This window comes from Dromaius novaehollandiae, chromosome 8, assembly GCF_036370855.1.
Source record: "Dromaius novaehollandiae isolate bDroNov1 chromosome 8, bDroNov1.hap1, whole genome shotgun sequence".
Lineage (NCBI taxonomy): Eukaryota > Metazoa > Chordata > Aves > Casuariiformes > Dromaiidae > Dromaius > Dromaius novaehollandiae.
The window spans coordinates 8841505-8857985 of NC_088105.1; the positions used below are offsets into that span (position 1 = coordinate 8841505).

The following is a 16481-nucleotide window of genomic DNA, read 5'->3' on the forward strand; positions in this document are numbered from 1 at the left end:
TAGTGCCTAAGCTGCAGAAGAAAAAGATCACAGCAGGATCACTTATAAGCACTCTCTGAAGTTTCATATTTATTTCAGAAACTCTGATTTAACAAGAATCATCCAAACATACAAAAGGTTGCTGGGCTTATTCCTTCCATAAAAGTTACACACTAGTATATTCTAAAATATGTGCCTAGACATGTTTTCACAGCATTCCTGCCCCAGACAAATTTGATGGTTTTATTGCGAAGTAATTTCCTCCTTTTTTAAGGTGATAATCTTATTTACCTCCAAAATAGGAATGCTTTTTCCAGCCCATTTTCAGATCTTTTGCTGAGGCATTAAACCCCAATACTTCCCTGGTTTCAGATTCAGGTAAGTCTCTAGCAGTGGCAGAAGGGTGGGATGTGAGAGATGCCTTCCCTGGGCACATACTGGATGACCTTGCCTTCCCATTATCATCTTTCAGATAAGGTTAATGGAATTCCCCTGTATCAAGACAAATGTTTGTATGTGAATCCTGTAGCGGTCAGGTTCTGGGAATTAATACACGCTAGACTGCATTCCTTTATCACCATCTGTCCAGCAATGTTACCCTTCAGTTCCCCGTAGTGGATAATGCAAGAGAGGACTAGCATTGAATTTTTTTTGGTGGATTTTAAAATAAGAAGTATTTTTCTCCCAGAGTATGGATGGTATACATCTTCAGGATTTTTATGACATCTCACAGGATGTTTATCTAAACAATGGTGGACTTACAGCCCTACGGATTTGGGTATTCTAAAAAAAAAAAAAAAGTCTCACTAGGACATGAAGTATTTTAGCTTGAGAGTTCATGACATAGCAAAAAATAATTTCCATTGCCAGAGTACCTAATAATTTGGGCTTATGTGTGTATTCACTTTTCTCATATATGGACTGCTTTCTTTTTGTCAATTTCTCATTTTTTTCTAGGCCATACATTAATTTGCTGACTTTTCAGATGCTGAGAAAACAATGATTATTTAATAAATAAGGCTTCAACATTGTAAGGAGGTGAAAGTGGATATTGCAAGTGCTTCAGTTACAAAATTAAAGGGATGCTCAGTCTGTTCTAGGGACTTAGAGTTGCTCCCATGAAGTACCAATCAGGTTAACTTCTGAAAAAATCAAGTTTGCCTCTTTGATGTCTAGATCTTCCTATTACCACTGTGCAGGTCAGGTCTTCTTCACAACCATACAAGACAGATCTTCAGGAGACCTCAAGAGATCATACTCTGAGCCTGAAAGGAGGTTCAATGTATCTAAATCATTTCTGAGATACATTCATCTCACCATTTCTAAACATTCTCCAACAGGGAGCCAATAGCCATTTAGGAATTTTTGCTTAATATCTTGCCTAAGTCTCCCTTGATTAGGTTTCATCTCACTCCCCTGACTTGATCCCCAGTACTCCTGGAGAAAAAATAAATACCATTCCCTTCTGTGGAAGCCTTTAACATATGCAATCATTAGCTTCAAGAAACTTCTCCAGTTTTCTTTTCTGGAGTACACAACTACAGTTCTTTCAGTCATTCTTCACAGGTTGAGTTCTCTAGACTTGTGATAGTTCTTCACATTATCCACAGAGCTCTGATTGAAAGGAGGTGCCCAAAACTGAGAGGAGTTCTTCAGCAAAAGCCTTTTTGAACTCTGTAGAGTGTAGAATTACTTTGCTTGGCTTGTGTTTGGCAGTCGTCTTCTACATTTCAGTAAAGCTGTCACATTTTTTACAACAGCAAAACACTATTGACTCATTTTCTATTTGTGAACTGCTATGACCCAAGACGACTTCTTGTAGAGCAACTGTTTAGCCAGTTTGTCTCCACCTTACGTTTTTGTAGTCAATTATTCCCAGCTATTCATAACACTGTTTCTCGTCCTATTGAATTATATGCTATTTGCTTCAGATCTGTGTTTCAGCTCATCACGATTTGTTCAATTCTAATTGTTTTTCAGAGTGCTTGCAGCTCGCCCCTGAACAGGATATCCTGCACAAATATAATAAAAATATTCTCTGTCCTAGTCCATCAAAAAATTAAAATTAAACAGAACAGGATTCAGGACATAAGTGTCTGGAGACATCACTTGCTACTGCTATCTGATTTGATTGTGAATCACTGATTACTTTTGAGTGCTGTTTTCTAACCCCTCAAATAAGTTTCACATAGCCTATGCTCCCCTAGCCTGCTTATGAAAATACTAGGTGATGCGGCATCAAAAGCCTTGCTGAAGTCAAAATCCTATGATTTGGTTTTGGTATGTTATTGTTGGTTATTATTAATCTTACCGTCCAAGTCCTTACAAATAAATTGCTTAATAATTCATTCCAATATTTTTCCAGATACAACATCAAGCTGTCTGGCCTATAATTCCCATTCTCTTTTTTCTTTTTTATAATACCCAATCTCTTTTTTCTCGTTTCCTTTTTACTGATCTCATGGAACCTCAGCTATCTTTTATCAGTTCTTGAAAGTGATTGCTAGTAGCTTGGAGATTGCTTAGCCATTTAAATATGTAGGATGAAATTTATCTGGTACAAGAGTTTTGGAAGTATCTTATTTGAGTATATTCTAACTGTTTCTTTCCTTAGTTTAGCTTGAGCATTTGTTTCTATATTGCTAATGTTAATTGTGTAAGTCATCTGATTACAGTTGACATTTTTGAGAAGAACAAAGCAACAAAATTCATTTCACTTCCTCATGTCACTTGCTAATAGCTTTCTCACCCACCTCAGAGCAGATCAGTTCTTTCAGATCATCTTTTGCAGAAGTTTTTTGTTGTTATGCTCTATGGCTCTTTGATAGTTTTAGCTCATTTGGTGTGTTAGCCTTCCTGGATTTTTCCCTACTTAGTACAACAATCCTTCTGTAGTCAGTCTTAATAATTTAACCTAGCTGCTGCTTTCATGTATCCCTTTCAAGAGGTGCAAGCCACTGAAATGGCTTAGACTAAGCCATCTCTTCTCTTGCTAGCTTTGCCTTTCATTGGGATAGTCTGTCTTGCAGCCCTAGTATTGATTCTTTTGGAAACTACCAACTTTCCTAAGTGTAATTTTCCTTAGATTTGAAGCTGTGAGGTTTTGCACACAAACTTGGAGTTCACTGAACCTTATTTTCTTCAAGTTCATTGGTAGTTAACATCTCTCACTTTCACCAGTTCCTATGCTTTGGATGATTTTCTTCAAATAAAGCACCATGCACTTGATCTTCTCGGTCTGCTGGTCTTTTCCTTTCCTTCTTTTATCATTATCCAGATACTTTCAGCACCTCTGTGGCACACTGTGTTCTTTTTCTCCTACCTATGCTTCCTGAACAGGCTCTATTCTTCCGTAACAATAACCAGTTATGACAACTAACTCATAATTTTTATTATATGACTTTCAGTTCCTTCTATTATCCGTATTTCTGCATAAATCTGCAGCATCTAAGTTCAATGGCAGAATAACTTTTTTTCATGTTATTCCTCTGATAATGCTAATATTCATTATAATCTTCCACTTCCTCTCCCTTAGTTTTTCTTACTTCTACAGGCTCTTCTGGTTTACCGGAGCCCTACAGTCCGATAAAAATAATCGGAATATTTGTGACAAGAAATTTGTGACAAGGCCAGTGACAAGAAACAATGTCCGAAAGGAGTGGGAGTATGAGGAATCCTGCTGTCCCAGGTTAACCCACTGTTCACGCAGGGAAACAGTTATTCAACACCATGGTCTGACATGCCTTAACGTTTTGCTGATCCACAGCGGAGCTGGGAAGAGCACAGTCAAGCCGTATAAACTATGTGGTTAATTTAAATGTAATTTGTTTCACACACAAGGCAAAAAAGAGAAAAGAAACCCAACAGGACAACCTTCCACTATTCAAACATAAACAGTGCCGGTATTTGTTTATTTAAACATTCACGTTTATTTACTATTTAGATATTAAATATTTATTTAGCCACACACAAACACGGTTGATAAACAAATACCATCTAAAGCTAAGGGAGACGGGGTTCCAAATCAAAAGGCAAACTAAAAAAAAAGTCGTATTTTTAAAGATCACCATGATCTGTGGGTAACTTTCGTTCTTGTCCTAGTGAAGATTTTCTACATGTTTACGAGTCAGCATTTCTGCGAGCTGGATCATTTCTAAGGGGCTGAAAAGAAACGTTTTCTAAATCAGATGTTTTTATACATATATGTTATTATTTTTAATAAAGGCGCACTCTCCCGAGGCCAAGCTAAACTTGGAGATTCACGAACTGACTCCGTGCCCCGACGGAGACCCAACCGCACCGGGAGAGCCGGCTCCCGGCCTCCCCCCGCCGCCAGCACGGCCGCGGCCTCAGGCGCCGCGCCACCGGGGCGGGGGGGGCACGCGACGGGCTAACGGCCGCCGCGCTCGCGCCGCGCGCTCCCCAACCGCCGCCGCGGCAGCGAGGCGGGAGCGGGAGGAGGGGGGCGGTGCGCGCGCGCGCCCCCGCCCGCGCCGCCGCCGGAATGTGGACGGCGCTCGCCCGGCCCTGAGGCGGCTGCGCCGCTCTCGCCCGGCCTCCCCCTCCCCGCCGCCCCTGCCCCGGAGCTGCTGGCGGAGCCGGGCTGGGACGCGCCGGAAGGGAGCGAAGGACGGCGGGGCTGCCTCCGGGCCTGCCGCGCTGGTGAGGGGCCGCGGGGTCTCGCGAGGGGCCGCGGCGGGGGCGGCGCCGCTCCGGCAGGAGGCCGCGGCGGGGAGGGGGGGCCGCGCCGTGTGGCGGGCTGACAGCTCCCGGCGCCCTGCGGCGCTCCCGCCGCGGGCCCGGCCGCCGCCGGCGCGGGGGCTGCGGGGTCCCGGGGGCCGCCGGCTGCCGCCCGGGCCCCTGCGGCGGGGAGGCGCGGGGCTGCGCGGGGCGATGCCGTGTGTGCGACGGGGCCGGGCGCCGGGGGAGTGCCGCCTCCGGGCAGCGCGGCGGCAGGAGAGGGGGGCATTTAAAAAAACAAAGTTGTTTTGGCGTTGAGGGGAGGGTCGGGGTTGTGGAAGGGTTCCCCTGCCTTCCTCCTCCCTCTCAGGAAAAGTGGAGTCACTTCCCAAAAGCCCGAAGTAGCAAACTAGTGGTCTAAATCGGTGCCGTTGACATGGCTGAGGCTCCTCCGCTTTTTTTTTTTTTTTTTTTTTTTTAAGTCCCCTTCCAGCGTTAGGCCCTCCGTCGCGGTAAGGTAGTACAAAAATCCTTGTTTTCGGGAGAGAGTCCTTCCAAACCCGCCGAGACCACCTGAAGCGGTACGGCACTCTGAACGGGATGGAGTTGGCATTTCTGAAGTGTGTACTTTGCTCTTACTGCCGCTCTCACAAAGCTGTGTTGCTAAGACTGCTTGTTTTTGATTACCTTATAAATTAATCATAACTTACCACGTTTCCTAGTCTGGGATTTTGCATGCATCTGTTCTTTTGTTTAGAGAGGAAAAAAAGATTTAAAGCGTCAACTCTCCTTTAAAGCAAGCAGACCCAGCAAGAAATAAAAAGTAGTTCACCTAGGTAAAAAGCTTCTGTCTTTCACTGTCAAGCTGTAGCCTCACAATCACGGTGGTGACCTTTCAAGAAAACTTTGATAAAGGGCAGCTGTATTTCCTGTCTCCCGGAAGAGTTCCTGTTGGTACACGTTCTCCCTGTAAATCCATGCAAGGTAGTGTGGCCTTGCCTGCCTGAATCCCTTTGATGCAGGCTAAATCCGGAGTGTCCCTCAGATTGACTAATGCTCCAAGTTGTGTGCAGAGTTACTGGGTGTATACAATTAGTTCTGCAAATTAGGCGTGTGTCTAGGTTTGAGTAGGACTGTAGCCAATATTGTTTGTGTATATGGATTATATGGTACTAATGATACTAAGAAGAGGTTAGTTGGCACTTTAAATGTACTGCAAATATGTGTTGTAAGCACAAATTAGTTCCAGTGTTGTAAGAACTGAAGTGAGATCTGAGAATTATCTGAAGTACTCTCCTCTGCAGCATTTTCTTTAAGATAGTTACAGTGAAATGCAATAATGCTCGGTTAAAAATAGCACCTGCTCCTTTAAACAATGATTCATGGGTTAAGATTTAGTGATGTTAAGAAGAGGATTGCAAAAAGATCCAGGGCATGATGTGGCTTTCTGTGGAACCCACCCTCCTGGTGCCCACTCCAGGTGCCACTGAAGCCAGTCTCAGTTGCAGCTGCTCCTTCCCCTGTGTCATCAACAGGACCTACGCAGCCAGGAAGTGAGTTTGTTAAGAGAACTAATCTGGTCAGAAAGTGGTACTATTTATTTCTTTTTTTTTCCCCACCCCGAGTTACTTTTCAGTTAGAACAACTTCCTGAACGGGCTTACTTGCCTGGTCACACTGTCTCAAGCTGCAGGAGAAGGAAGTGTGTTGGCAGAGAGGAGGGCTTAACTGCAGTCCTGTTATAGTCACACAAACTACCATGGGTGATGTGCTTATCTGGGTCGTGGTTTTACGATCAGTGTAACTTAATGTGAGAAGGCCTTACTGCAAAAAGCTACCCTGCATATTTGATTAGCTTATGCCACTTGTGAAGGGAGCAAATGATAGTGAGGGTGATAGAAGCTCTTTTTTTGCTATCAGTACTGGCTTATGTTGATCATAGGGCCATGGTATCACTTATCTGTTTTTCCGTTTTCAGCAACATTAAACGGACTACTCCTTTCTTACAGGGCCACCTCTAGTTCCTTTTTTTTCCCTTTGTTTGTCCATGGTAATATCTTTGGTTTAGTCTTACTCTTGCCTTTGCATATTCTTCTCTTCTTCTCTGTAGACTTTGTTTGATTCATTAATTGCGAGGAACCGTCTGGGCATTTTGTTAGATAGAAGCTTTTGTAAATTTGTCGAGCTCTACTTTAGGCAGAATCAGCTGTAACTTTTATTACCATTGCTATAACTGGAAGGCTGTTGCAAACTTGACTAAACTTAATTATAAAATCTTCCTCTGATTCCCACTCTACATTAATTTGTCATTAGATTATACTCATTTTATGTACTCAAAGGACTGATATGCCATATTGACTTTTTTGAACTTGATATAGCAGCGCTCTTAAATAGGTACAAAATTCTGTCCAATCACAACAGTAAGCCCTGCATTTCTCTTTTGACTACGAGGTATACTCATCTTTCCTGTAATAGCTCTCAGTTTCTCTCCATGGACTTTGATCTTGACCTTCTTATTACAGCAGCTAAGTGGAAATTAACATGTGCATTTCAAATATTGACATTAAGGTTCATGAAGTTATCCTTTTAATGGAGATTAAGATGTTCTCAGGTATGTTTTCCTAAGATGTGGTTTTTGAAACTCATGCTTTTTGGCAGTCTGTTCCTGCCTTCATTTTTCTCTGTTTGTTATACTGGTACAACTATTAAAGGAGCCATTACTGTAACCTGGACCACTGACATGACTCTCTTCTTTGACAGTGTCATGGTTCATAAACAAAGCCTAAAGTATTTGAAAAGAGTTTGAAATTTATTCGTTCACATTTTTTGTACTCTTAATTAAAAAAAAAAACAGAACATTTGTGTAGATTATTAGAAAATACCTCTATGGATTTTTAAGGCGTTTACTTAATTTCATATCAGAAATATCCCAAGAGGGAACATTGTGATGTTGAGAGAGGAAAAAGTAGTGTGTTTTTTTTTTTTCCCAGTGGGTGTGCATGTGTGAATACTTATAAATGATACATGAATAAATAAAATCCGTTTCCAAAGCCTGCTTAGTTAAATCGATTACTGTGAAAGATGAGTGAGGCCCTTGTGGGAAAACTCTATGTATTGTTCCTTTGACAGGTCTTTCCCTGTTCTTTGGAAAGAATAGCAAAGACAGAGGTCTTTCTAATGTTTTTAAGTAGGCAGAGGAAATGTTAAAATTTTTGCCACAAAGTGAGATGGGTCACTGCCCTCTACATTCCTGATCTTATCCTCCCTCAGATATGTCAGGATATCAAAGAAGGTATGTTTTTTAGACCAAATGAGCTTAAAAGTACCATACTGTTCTGGTGTTGAAAACGTGTGTTCCCTCGTTATGGAGGACTTACTGGAAGCAGAACAGTACAAAGGAAAGAAGTTCTAATGGCAAGTGGATAAGGAATGTTTACATTGTGTACCCCACTGGATGAATGCTTACTATATGCATAGAACAACTAAAATCTCCTATATAGATAAGAAGTAATAGATGATACAAGAACTGCTGAATGAAATTTTATGAAATAGCATGATAGGATAATGTAGGTTGGAGGGGACTCCTGAAGGTCATCTAATTCAGCCTCCTTCTTAAAGCAGAGTTTTGCTTAAAGCAAAACTGACTTGGATAAGGTTGCTCTGGACCTTACCATCTCTCTGGGGAACCTGTTCCAGTGTCTGACCACCCTCATAGTGAGTTTTATTGTGCAAGCTCATCAAAATTTCCTTTCCAGCTTGTGTCTGTTGTTTCTTGTCACTGTGCACCATCCAAAAGAGTCCATCTGTCTTTTCTACACCTTTCCATTAGATAGCTGACAGCAGTAAAATCTCCTCTGAGCCTTCTCTTTTCCGGGCTGAACAAACCCACTTCCCTCAGCCTCATATTGTGCACCATGTGCTCCAGCCCTCTGACCAGCTTGGTGGCCTCTGCTGGACTTGCTCTGGTACATTAATGTTTTGCACTGAGGAGCCCAAACCTGGACACAGGACCCCAAATGCAGTCTCACCAGTGCTGAATAGAGGGGAAGTATCAATTCCCTGGCTAGACTCCTGCTAAAACAGCCCAGGATGTGTTTGGCCGCCTGTGCTGCAAGGGCACACTGCTGACTCGTTTTCAGCTTTCCTGTCCACTGGGACCTCCAGGTATTTTTATGTAAAAGATGCTTAATGTCTGGTTAGCGTCCAGCCTCTCTTGTCACATGGGGTTATTCTGTGCCAGATACAGGACTCTGCACTTGTCTTTGTTGAACTTCCTGGGGTTCCTGTCAGTGCATTCCTCCACCCTGTGCAGAGCCTTCTGAGTAGCAGCCCTGCCCTCCAGCATATAGACCACTTTGCCCAGTTTGGTGGTGTTAGCAAACTTACTAAGAGTGCACTTTGTCCCATCATCCCAGTCGTCAATAATTACTTTAAACACTACTGGCTCCAGTGTTGATGCCTGAGAAAGAGTATTGTAACCGGCTGCCAGTTGGACTTGATACTGCTGATAGGTATCCTTTGAGCCCAGCAGTCCAGCCAGTTTTCCAAACAACTTCTTGTCCCTTAGTCCCTGTCTCACTAGTTTGGCTACAGAAAGACTATGAGAGACTATGTTGAAGGCCTTGCTAAAATTGAGGTAAACAGTGTCCACTGCCCTTCCATCATCCACTGAGCCACTCATCTCGTTGTAGAAAGCTGTTGGGTTGATCAGGATGATTTGTCACTGGTAAATCCAAGCTGCCTGTTCCCAGTCAACTTCTTGTTCCTCTTGGGCATAGAAATAGCTTCCAGGAGGACTCGCTCCTTAATCCTCTCATGGACTGAGGTTAGGCTGACTGGCCTGTAGTTACCTGAATCCTTCTTCTTGCCCTGCTTGAATGTGGGTGTGATGTTCACCTGTTTTCCAGTCATAAGGAATCTTCCCCAGTCTCATGAACTTTGAAAGAAGTGGAAGGGAGTAGCCTCTCAGTGACATTGGCCAGCTCCCTCGGGACTCTCGCGTGCCTCCCTTCTGGTCCAATGGACTTGCGTACCTCCAGTTTGTTGAAGTGCTCCAGAACTCCATCTTCCTCTTTTGTAGGTAATCCCTCACTCCTGCAGAGTCTGCTACTAGGCTTAGGGGCTTGGGAGGCTTGAGCATGGTCTTTACCAGTGAAAATTGGAGCAAAAGAGGCATTGAGTTTTCAGTTTCCTTTGTCACTAGGCCTCCCGCCCCATGGGGCAGAGGGCTAACTTTTTCCTTCGCTTTCCTTCTGCTACTGGTAAAGGAGCCCTTTCCTCTTGCCCTTCATCCCTTGTTAGTTTTAGCTCCAGCTGGGTGTTGGTTTTCCTAACGCCATCCCTGCACGCATAGGCTGTGTCTGTGTATTCCTCTTGGGTAGTTTGTCCTTGCTTCTACCTCTCATGTGCTTCTGCAGCAGAGATCAAGACTGTTTCATTTTACCCTTTCATATCTAGAAATGTATAAAACTTCAAAAAGATTTTTTTTTTAAACTGTTGGTTAAAAATGATTCTAACCTCAGCATAAAATGTTTGAATGAAAGATGTCAGTTCCTCATAGGAGCAAGCAGTAAGCATTATCAAGCTCTTGTGATAAGGGAGCAAGTCGTTTCTAAAATGTATAGCGCAACTTGTACTGTGGTGCAGACAAGACACAACAATGAGAGATGAGAGCCACACCTTAAATATTTTTCACGTAATTAATTTCAGGTAGAAATTTACAGTTTCAGTGTATGCCCTTCCCTTTTTTTTTGTGCATTGTAAATAAAATGAGATGTTGATACTTAACAGCGAGATGATTGAATTAATATTTAACTTAATGCAATCAGTATGTTAGTACTTTAAATTGGAATTCATTTTATGTTTTTCTGTTGATGCATAAATCAATTTTGGAAATCACTGGAATAAAACAAGATTTTGGAAACTGGACCATTTTAAATGTGTGTAGGGGGATAGATTTGAGTTGTTTCATGTATTTGTGCAGTGTCTCGGCTGTTACCTGTTACGTTTTTCAGTTATTTGAGAAAAGTGAGCGAGTTGTGAGAGTTGGTGAGTTATATTCTCTGCAAGCAATTTGAAACAAGGCTCTTGGTTTAAACTCTCCGCGTATGTTTGAGATTGTCTGCAGTTTCTGAACTCGTATAAGTATTTTGATTTATGTTGATATACTTTTATTGACCTAATAGTACCAAGGTAAAGCCGTGGTTATAAACTCAGGTGAGTCAGTTACTGGTTTAGCTTCTAGTATTTGAGTAGGTCTTTTGTATCCAGTTGGTCTAGAAATAAATTTTTTTCACATGTTTGGGAGATCTGTCTTTATTTCTAATATACACAAATAGTGGAAGGGTATTCAAGTGGAGGTACGTTTCCATACAAAAATACCCTCAGTAAACCCTATAGTTAACGGTAAAATTGCAGTCTTTGCACTAGCCTTTTGAATGTGATCTTTCATTTCATGTTAGTCTACTGATAAACTCATGTAGTGGAGTTTGTTGCTAATGCTGGTGGACAACTCCATGACTTCACTGCTCAAATTCTTGTTAGCATCTCCCATATGTTTTCTAAATAGGAGGGAAAAAAAAAAAAAGCCAAAGGGCAGAGAAAGGAAAATAGAAAGGTATTTTTTTTAAGAACCAGTAAATTATCAGTTACAATAGGAATACAGTCAGTGAATGAATCTAAGAACAGATGTTGAAGGCTATTTACTAAGAAGCTGAGTTTGATTTCTGTGTCACTAGTGGACTAAGGGGAATAGAAGGGTGAAGTGACTTGCTCAACATCATGTATTAGGTGAGAAACATGGGTGAAGAATGGAATGGAGGAGAACGTAACAGACAACAAAATCCTTCCTCAGTACTCGCTATAAAACTTCTGCAGTAGTAATCCTTTTAATGTAAGAAATCAGTTTTGAGTAACTTATCATTCATGACCTGCCAGGTCTTTTTTGGCAGGTAAGTACAGTTGTCAGAATGTCTCTTACGTTATATGCTTTTATTCCTTCTTTACCATGACTTCTATATGGCAGGTATTGTTTTGCAGGGTGTAACTGTATGATAGAAGTTTCCAGGAAGGAATACTGCTGAGTACACTTATTTAGTAGTTACGGAATAGTCTCAAAGTTACACCTCTCCTTGTTTTTTCTTTTGGCCAGCTTTGCACATAATTACCAATTTGTCCTGCATACCATCAGTTCTTCACTGTGCTTGCGCACCCTCTCTCTTGCACGCGCTCTCTTTTTTCTTTTTTCTCTGAGAGAAGATGTCTTATATCTGAAATCTTCTGTTAAGAACACCTGTTGATATCTTGATAATTCTTGACATGGACAACATAATGTTGCTTTTGTGGCATACTGGCATATGTTGGACCTTTATGGATTTCTTCAGTGTCTCCTATTTTGTTGCAGCTTAAGTATGTGATCACAATCATCTTGAAATCCTAGTAAGTGTGCTGTTACGTTCTTTAAAAGAATAAATAAACATTATAGACTTCCTTGAAGAGAAGGTTATTAGCAGATCTTCATACAGAGTATTTTAATGCTATTGTGATGAGAAATGTTATGAGAACAGAGTTGTTAAAAGATTCCAAATATAGTTTGATTACTTTTAACAGGTTGAAAGATATATTTGTCTTTTGTTATTAAGTAGTAGTTGGAGACAATTGTTGTGTATATTTAAGGCTTTTCTGAATGATCACATTTTCCATGATTAGTATCAGTGATAAGTGATTCTTAAACCTCTGTGTTTTCTGGGTGCTGAACTGAGTTAAATAGCTGTACTTTGAATTCAAGTACAGCTGAACTTTCTGTTTAGGTCATGTCAGTTTTGTGTACCTTAAGACATGCAATCAATTTTTTCTTGGGTAGGAAGTGTATTCCAAACACATTCTGTTTGCAGTCTGTTGCAGTCATCCATGCATGTGATAGGCTAAAATTCTTATTTTCCTTTTGGAGAGAAAAAGGGTAGGAGTTAAGGTTGTGTGTGAAGATCGTATTTTAAGGATTGACTTTTAATGTAAACTAATCGCTTAGTTGATTTTGATAATCTTCACTACTTTTTAGGGATATAGCACTTTCTTTTATTGTAAATTGGTTTATATTTTAACTAGAAATAAAAAAAACCCCACAGCGGTAATTTGTTTAAAAAGTAGTTATGTTGAAATGCACTGTTTTTCTGTTCAGTACTATTATTCATTTAGCATTATTGCCTTACAGAAGGGTAATATTAGCATGTCTACGAGTATTTTTGAATATTTTGATTTTAACTTTTATAGCCATCTGTACCTTTTGAAATTTCTCCAGGGGAAAACAACTCAAATTAATTCAGATTAGATGTTTCGAACTGATTATTGCACTTTGCATAGGTCTGGAATCTCTGCTGGAATCCTGTTATCTGCTGTTTCTGCATAATTAAGATAGTTTTTTTTTTTTCTGCAATGTACGTCAAATATTATGGCTTTCTTCTGAAATGTGATTAGATGAAATGATTTTGCTGAGGTCCACAGGTTTGCGACAGTATTTTTTCTAACGAATATGTTGCGATTAAAAAACATATGTATGTATGTTAATCTTCTCACTTCCCTGTTCAGCTGTCTACTCCTTTCCCAAAATTTTAACTTTAGGATGAAGTCTCTACTATACTTTTTCTGCTCTCAGGCCTTTACATGCAAATCAGCATCAGGATAAAAAGCTAGCTAGTAATCCCTAGCTGAGGCACTGTCTTTGTGTGTATATTTATATTAAAAAACCAGAATTTTAATTTAGAACTAGGCAGAGCAATTTAATAACTAGCTAAACTTTTAAAATAAGCTCTCAGAAATAATACAAAGTGTTTTTCTTTGTGCTTAGTAACATACTGATATATTTTCCTCTACTAAGAGTGTCTGAACATTTCAAACTGATACTTTTTCATAGTAACCTGATTTTTGATCTTATATAATGCCTAGATTTTAGTCTTAGATTATGTGATTTAGGCTGAGCCATTGAAGTGCCCGTGGCAGAGGAAGAAATTCTACCCCCTCACCCTTTGTTTTAATTTGTTCCCCCGACATATACTTTCATTATTTCCTGTTGTTTTGAAGTGAAGTCTCACATGTAATTTATTGATGGCAGTGCTGCCTAAGTCATAGCTGTCCGTAGTCCCAGCTGCTTGTTTCTGTGTTCTGTTCATTTATTGTGCTGACATAGGTGCTTGTGTCATCGCGTGGTGGACTAGCTAAAGAAATGCTCTTTTCCCCAGGGTTGTTTGTCAGTCCCTTCAGTTGTCCGCCCTCTTCCAGTGTGAGACTTGCGTGATTGTAGCAAAGGAAGTGGGAAAAGTGGCAGTGGCTTTAGGCAGTTCTGCTGTTTAACAGATTGAGTTACTATATTCAAAAAAGGTATGTTCTTCTGCCTAACGAGTAACCGTGCTATCAGAATGACTACCTTTACTCAGTGGTTGGATGATCACTGAATCGCAGGAACTGATGGGTTGTTGTAACTTCTCCTCTTGTATTTTTGAGGTCTTACTATTTCTAGCATGTAAGTATCAACATTTCCAGCTTAAATCTAGGTGTAAGTGAGCATCTGAGTGCAAAACAGCACTGGGGGTGAATGAGAGGTTTTTATGTGTGCCAGCAGTTGGACTGGGAGTAAAACTCGATCAGGCAATGCAGTGAAAACAAATCCTTGGAGATACTAATCCTTTCTGTTTGTGTATGCAGAAGTTGTTTGCTCATACGTGTACACATCCACTTCCACCATAAAAAGGTACTCTTCCTATTATACTCAATCCTCATTGCTAGTACTTTAATTATTAGCATTTGCAATATAAACTTGTAAGAAATTGAGAGCTGTTAGCTAGAATTGTTCTTGGAGGTAACTGTTTAATGGTTTTGAGGAAACAGGACTAAGGAATGGAGGTGACTAAGGGCACAGTAAAAAACTTGAGAAATAATTTTACATTGTTTTGGATAATTGTTACTGTTTCTTGCAATAGGTATGTGTAAGAATTGTGGGGGGAAAGAGTTGATCAAAATATTTTGCCAGTCCCCAAAAGGCAAACATGAAGTTTGAAGCTTCCCGTGTGATTAGAAGCTTCTCTTAGGTTTCTTGGGATTATTGTTCTGACTTCTTGACCTTTATGACTTCACTTTTCTGTTTATTCTTTGATTTCACCAAACCGGCACGTCACAAAGTGAGGCTGACTGTAATGAGTCAGACTGAAATGTAAATTAGTATCTGGTTTTTGACAGGAGCCTAAGCACTCTGAGTACATCGATGAAGGGTATAAGACAAACGTAAGTGACGCTTTTTCCAACTTACCCTCCCAGTTTCTCTTCTTGGCCTCTTTGATTCTGCCTTTTGTTCTTTCTGGTAGTAAGTGAACTCCAGTGGTCGTATTGTGAATTGGATCATGGAAAAAGTAGTTGTGTTATTTTGTATATTTTCCACAAATAACTTCATGTGAGGTTCCGTAATAAGATTCCTTCCTTATGCTGTGTTGATGTGCAGTTAATACCAGCTGTTTTGCTGGGGCTTCTGAACACCCGAATTGTGGTTTTTGCATTAGTAGGGTTTGGATGCTTTGTTGGGTTTGTTGAAGACTGAGCTTTGATGTGGATGTATGGCAGAACGTCGATGCTCATCTAGGTTGTACTTTGTATTTTGCGTATGGATTCCCTGTATTGAAAATGATTTACTTGTTCCATGGGTTAATGGTTTTTGTGAGCTTGGAAAGACATGAGTGATACGAATATATTTTACGCCACATCTTGCCAAAAGAAGTTTATGGAGATCAGAATTGTTATTGTCCTTCTCCTTTCATTGTGTAGTTGAATCAAAAGTGTAAAAGATGGTTATGCTGAGATTATAGACAAACACATTGCTGAGATGCATTTGAGAGGTTATATCTCAGGTATAATCAATTCATTAAAAAAAGAGTCTGTGTGTCCTGGCACCTCTTTAGTTTTACCTTTGTAATTATTGGAAGTAAAGCATAACTTACAATTTTATAATGTTAGATTAGTTGCCATTTATTTCCTCCATTTGCTTCCAGAAGTGAACAGGTTTAATGGAGGCTGTATTTAGTCTGTAAATATTGATAGTAAGCTTTTATATCTGCATTTCACTATAACCATGTATCAATTGTGCTGAAACCCATAGTACAGTATGCTTATATTTGGGAAGCTATCTTAGACTGAGAGATGGAGCCTTTTTTTAAGGTATAGCAATTAGAGATTTAGCTTTCTGGCTTCTCAACATTTTTTCTTTTATGCAGGCACAAGAATTTTTTCAACACAGCACTTAAAATTCCAACAGGCAAATACAGTTTTTGTTCATGATTGTTGGGGGAATGTTAGACAGGATGCTTGCATCATGAAAACTAACAGAAGTCCTGTAATAGATTTTTTGCAAGATTTTTCTTGTTGTACTTGGTGGTATGAATAACTGTACTGTATTGTTTAAGACATCTTTTCCCCAACAAGACTTATTCTATTATGTTATAAACTGGTCAAGCTTGGCCAGAGACTTGCACCAAACATAATCCATGAGAATCATTAAATTGAATAAGTACAATGCATAAAATCTAGATAATTGAAGGAGATCTGCCTGAGAGTCTAAGTTTCTTTATACAGAAATGTTGTGAAATATTTTTCTTTGAGCTCAAGAATGGTTAGTTTCACTATAAGAAGGATGTAAGAAGTCTTTTTGTTCTGAGATCTTTCACATAAAATTTACCCTATAAAGTGTATTTACTTACCAGATTTGATTACCGGAAAAAAGCTGCAAAACCCAAAAACAACTGTTTGGCAGCCCCAGATTAATTTATGTACTGGGAATCTTTCTTG

At 40.3% G+C, this 16481-nt stretch overlaps 1 protein-coding gene across 9 annotated transcripts in view; it reads left to right on the forward strand.

The window, feature by feature from the left end:
• The window catches only part of RABGAP1L (RAB GTPase activating protein 1 like), a 263348-nt gene that overhangs the window by 11164 nt on the left and 235703 nt on the right, over nt 1-16481 (forward strand). Inside the window, exon 1 of one of the 9 annotated variants that reach the window (XM_064515589.1) lies at nt 4427-4641. The exons of 7 other annotated variants lie outside the window; for them this stretch is intronic. The gene's annotated coding sequence lies outside the window, so the exon portion shown is untranslated. Of the gene's footprint in view, nt 1-4426; nt 4642-16481 lie in introns of those variants that run through there. One more of the 9 variants, XM_064515595.1, reaches the window with a different exon arrangement.